This window comes from Portunus trituberculatus, chromosome 3 (genome assembly GCF_017591435.1).
Source record: "Portunus trituberculatus isolate SZX2019 chromosome 3, ASM1759143v1, whole genome shotgun sequence".
Taxonomy (NCBI): domain Eukaryota; kingdom Metazoa; phylum Arthropoda; class Malacostraca; order Decapoda; family Portunidae; genus Portunus; species Portunus trituberculatus.
In genome coordinates, this window is record NC_059257.1 from 918153 (window position 1) to 923324 (window position 5172).

At 48.3% G+C, this 5172-nt stretch overlaps 1 long non-coding RNA gene across 1 annotated transcript; it reads left to right on the forward strand.

Moving 5' to 3' along the window:
- The first annotated feature begins 1126 nt into the window (after positions 1-1126).
- Positions 1127-2908, forward strand: LOC123508229. The gene is made up of 3 exons (XR_006675885.1): positions 1127-1311; positions 1444-1595; positions 2582-2908. It is a non-coding gene; the product is annotated as an uncharacterized LOC123508229 (long non-coding RNA).
- Positions 2909-5172: the final 2264 nt, after the last annotated feature.

Sequence of the window (5172 nt, forward strand, 5' to 3'; positions counted from 1 at the left end):
AGGCTCACATGAGGCTGTAAATACTTTTGGGAAAGTCAGTGAGTGCTTCTCCTGGTGTGTGAAGTGTGGTGTGAGCTGCACCAAGAGGACACACTCTGCGTCATTATGTCACGGAATGTCCTCTCATTGCTAACTTTAGACCACAAGGTCAACATGACTAGTGTGCCCTCATTGACCATCTCCTATACTAGACTCAGCACTCTCAGGAATATACTCAAGGAATATCCTACTTACCTACGTACGTTTGCTCCCCCCAGACCAGGGCTGGGTGGCGTAGTTGGTTAATTAAGGCGGCTCGTGTTCCACTCCTTGCCAAACCTACGTGTAGAGTTGTGTAGAGTTGCTGGTGGGAGATGTAACAACGCTCTCCCGTTAATTAACCCAAGCGGTGCCGTGTGACCTAAGCTGTTGCGACGCCTAATGGAATAATTTCCATTTTTCCCCAGACTGTAGGATGTTCATGCAGTAAGGTATGCAATACTTGTATTTATTTATTTACTTATATTCTTGAAATGTATTGTGTGTGTGTGTGTGTAGAGAGAGAGAGAGAGAGAGAGAGAGAGAGAGAGGCGGGTTCACACGTATCATTATGAGACTGAAATGTGAATGTAAACAAACAACTTTCCTCCGGTGACGGTGACGATTGCGATCAAATTAAATCCCGCCAAGTGTTCACTGCGCACCTCCAACAACACCCCGCATTGAGGGAAACACTTCTTGGAGAGTGGCAGCGATCTTATCAAACGTCGCTTTGCGTAAGTTTTATGTGTTTTATTTTGAAGTTTTAGGGTTCCAGATGTGCTCTTTTCCCCTCGTCAACTCCAACATCTTCCCTACATCTGGCCACCACATTTTCAAACCTTTCTCTGTGACGTCACAACGTAAACAAAGTCGCAAATCGACTTAACAAGACCAGCAGGTTGGTCTTGTTTTGCGACTGGTTTTCCCAGTCACTAGGTACAGATATTCAATCGGAAACTCTACCGACTGGCAATTTAATCGCATATTGATGCATGTGAGGCCACCTGCACTCAAGCGACAGTGTAGTTTTTTTTCTCTCTCAAATCAATCTACTGACAACAAAAACAATAAATTCCCTGAACACAGACATATTGATTGGAATGATTCACGCTGAGAGAACCTTTGGAAATTGAACATGAGACAATTTCCAAATGACCTCAACACACGTGAATCTCATGACGGACTGCATACACAAACCTGACCAGGAGTAAACCTTCCAACAGTTGTAACATGAGTGGACAGCCGTGCAAGTACACCTGACTATATTTTTTCATCACCGTACATATTATGGTAATATTTCTTACATATTCATATATAGAAATGATCTTTGAAAATAGATTCTTAACAAACGGGCAAATTTTAAGGCAAACAGGATAATGGTAAGGGTGAATTTAGGGTAAAGTTGGCAACTCGACCTCGCAGCAGTGTGTCAGTAGTCAGTACACGTGGAGCTGACTGAGGTGTGAAGGTGATGCGCGCTGTGCTGCTGCTGCTGTGTTGCGCTGGTGGTGGAGGACGAGGACGAGGACTGGAGGAGGAGGCTTTCTATGGCATTGTAGTCTAGTTAAAAAGAGGTAAGTGTACACACAATGACTTGCAGGGTGAATAAATAGTAAGGGCGGCAGGTAGCAGAGTATTTGCTAGCTAAGTGAACCATGAGGGGCCGGCTGTACAGAGGCAGACATGCAGGTGGCAGGCAGACAGGCAGACATGCAGGTGGCAGGCAGACATGCAGGTGGCAGGCAGACAGGCAGGCAGGCATGCAGGTAGCAGGCAGACAGGCAGGCATGCAGGTGGCAGGCAAGTGGGCAGGCATGCAGGTGGCAGGAAGACAGGCAGGCATGCAGGTGGCAGGCAGACAGGTAGGCATGCAGATGGCAGGCAGGCAGGCATGCAGGTGGCAGACAAGTGGGCAGACATGCAGGTGGCAGGCAAGTGGGCAGACATGCAGGTAGCAGGCAAGTGGGCAGACATGCAGGTGGCAGGCAAGTGGGCAGACATGTCCACTTTGGAGAGCCAGCGCTCAAGTGGGCTTTTTTTCTAACTTTCTTTTTTTTGCCCTTGGCTGGCCGCCCTCTTCCCTACGTAAAAAAAAAAAAAAAAAGGTGGCAGGCAGATGGGCAGGGAGGCTACACTAGGGCGGATCCAGCTGCGGTGTGTGTGTGTCAGTGTACTAAATGGACACCCCTGCAAAACACTCAATATTGCCCTAAATATGTGGTGCTGGACTGACTGACTGAGGGAGTGGGCTGGACGGTTCGGAAGTAGGCGGCGGTGAGACTCACAGCTGCTCATCGCGGCTGAGGGCGGAGGGGTTGGGGGGCGCAGGTCGTGACGCCAGGGATGCTGGTGTTGTATGGCGTGTGGTGTGGTGTGTGGTGGTAGCTAAGGTTATTTTTTTAAGTCTGAGACTGGTGAAGTAGGCGGCGGCGCTGCATGGCTCAGATCACATGCAAGTGTCGGCTGTCGGCCGTGCTTAGCTAATATTTGGCACACTTAGCATTGTTTTCCCGCCACTGGTGTCACTAAATGGAGCTACATGAGTGTGTTTGGCTATCAGGTGTTCAGATACAAGTGTCATTGGCGGGCGTTGGTGTGGTGAAGGCCTAACTAAGTCAGGCAGAGCAGTGAGTGATTGTGGCGGCGTCACGGGCTCACGGCTGTCTCCAGTCTCCACCTCCACGCAAGCGTCACTTGACCCATGTTGTGAGTGTTTCGCTGTTTATTGTGAGGGTTATCAGTGTTTTCAATGTGTAATGCGGTGTTGTGCGCGGTTTTGAGTGTTTGGGGGGTTTTGAGTGTTTTCATTAATATTAATTGGTGTGTTTTGGGCAGCAGCAGGTGGTGGCGGCGGCGGCGGCGGTGTGTGTTCGGTGGCCGCAACGGCTGTTTAGCTTGTATCCAGTCTCCAAGTTTCCACCTCTACCAACGTCACTTGACCGTCCTGAGTGTGTGTGTGTGTGTGTGTGTGTGTGTGTGTGTGGGACAAATTTATGCACCTTCCTCTTCCTTCCTCACCAACACCACAGGTACAGTACACTCGCGCATCCCTAAAATCTACCTCCTCCTCCTGGTGTCGTGGGGTGTTTTTGGCGTATTTTGTGTGTGTTTGTGTCATTCAGTGTGCATTAAGCGTGGTCGCAGTCTTACACTAAGCTCGGCCACCCAGCCAGCCAGCCAGCTGTATGTGTGTTTGTGTTTGTGTGTGTGTTCACTGTTCACTGTTTGATCTGGTGCAGTCTCTGACGAGACAGCCAGACGTTAGCCTACGGAACGAGCTCAGAGCTCATAATTTCCGATCTTGGGCTAGGCCTGAGACCAGGCACACACCACACACCGGGACAACAAGGTCACAACTCCTCGATTTACATCCCGTACCTACTCACTGCTAGGTGAACACTGAACAGTGAACAGTGAACAGGGGCTACACGTCAAAGGAGACACACCCAAATATCTCCACCCGGCCGGGGAATCGAACCCCGGTCCTCTGGCTTGTGAAGCCAGCGCTCTAACCACTGAGTTACCGTGTGTGTGTGTGTGTGTGTGTGTGTGTGTGTGTGTAGGTACTGTTGAAGACTTTTGTGTGTAAATGTAGGAGTTGATGTTTATTTATTTATATATTTATTTATTTATTTATTTTTCGTGGTGTTGTTGTGTGAATGAGCGAATGGCGTCGGTAGTGGTTAATATGGTGCACGTGGTTAAGTGTTAGTTAGTGCTTGAAGTACTGCTACCTATTCTTTACTGCTGGTGTTGTTGTAGGTGGTGGTGGTGGTGGTGGTGGTGGTGGTGGTAAAAGGTAATATTGTAATGGAAGGGATTGCCAACATTGAAGGTAATAATATTTCTTCCCTTTTTACACATATTTTCACAAGGTTCGTATTTCTCTTTTTATTTTGTTGTTTCGGTGCAGCAAAACAATGCGGTGATTTTTTTTCTCTTCTTGCATGTCATGTCTCCCCGGCTGTGGTGAATCTCTCTCTCTCTCTCTCTCTCTCTCTCTCTCTCTCTCTCTCTCTCTCTCTCTCTCTCTCTCTCTCTCTCTCTCTCTCTCTCTCTCTCTCTCTCTCTCTCTCTCTCTCTCTCTCTCTCTCTCTCTCTCTCTCTCTCTCTCTCTCTCTCTCGTAAGGGCAGAATTTGCTGTGTGTGTGTGTGTGTGTGTGTGTGTGTGTGTGTGTGTGTGTGTGTGTGTGTGTGTGTGTGTGCTTGAAAGAGAGGAAGACTAGCCACGGACAACAAAACTATAATAAAAATGCCCACACAGTTGCCAGTCTCTTGTGTCTTACCTTAATTAACTGCGAGAATGGTGCCTGGGAGCGGAGAGGAGGATAAGAATATACCATTAGAGAAAGGGCAGCTGGAGATGGGAGGAAGGAGAAGGAGGAGGTGGAGGTGAGGTAAGAATGGTAGAAAAGGGAAAAGCTTCTTGGAGCGAGTGTCTGGAGGAGGAGTGAAGGTAAGAGGAACCTGGATGGAGGCTGGGTCGTGAAGGAGAAAGGAGGTGGAGCAGAAAGGAGGAGGAAGAAAAAAGAGAAGGAGGAGGAGAGGGAGAAAGGGTGGAGGAGAAGAAAGTGGTATGGGTGGTGTTTGTTGTGGCGGTGGTGAGGCTGGTGTCTGGTGAGGTCACGGTGTCCACACAGAAATGTTACCTACCCGTGAGAAGGAAAGATGGTGGTGGTAGTTCACTTCAGTTTATTGAAGAGAGATACACAAAACAGAGGAGGGGGAGGAGGAGGAGGAGGAGGAGGGGAAGGGGTTTAGGGCGTGTCTGTAATCTAGAATATGACCTTAATCCCTTCAGTACCATAACGCGTTTTAATATTTATTCTGGCTACTGTGTGATGATTTTCCACTGCTTCATAAATTTATATAGGGTTTGAAATAGTGAAAATTATGGCCATTAATCTTGTGACCTCCATAGACCCTTCCTAATGTCAATAAATTCATCTAATCACAGCTGAATTTAATGACAAAAATGCGTTCCAGTAGTGAAAGTGTCAAAGTGAGCAGTAAGAGGATGTCTCGGGGTGTACCAGTGAGGGCGGCGGTGACGCTGCGGAAAAAAGAGTCAGTGTTGCATGAGCACACTCCTTCTAGAGTACACCGGGGTGCTATTTGAGCGTGGCACATTTCTCCTCCCTCTCCCAGTAC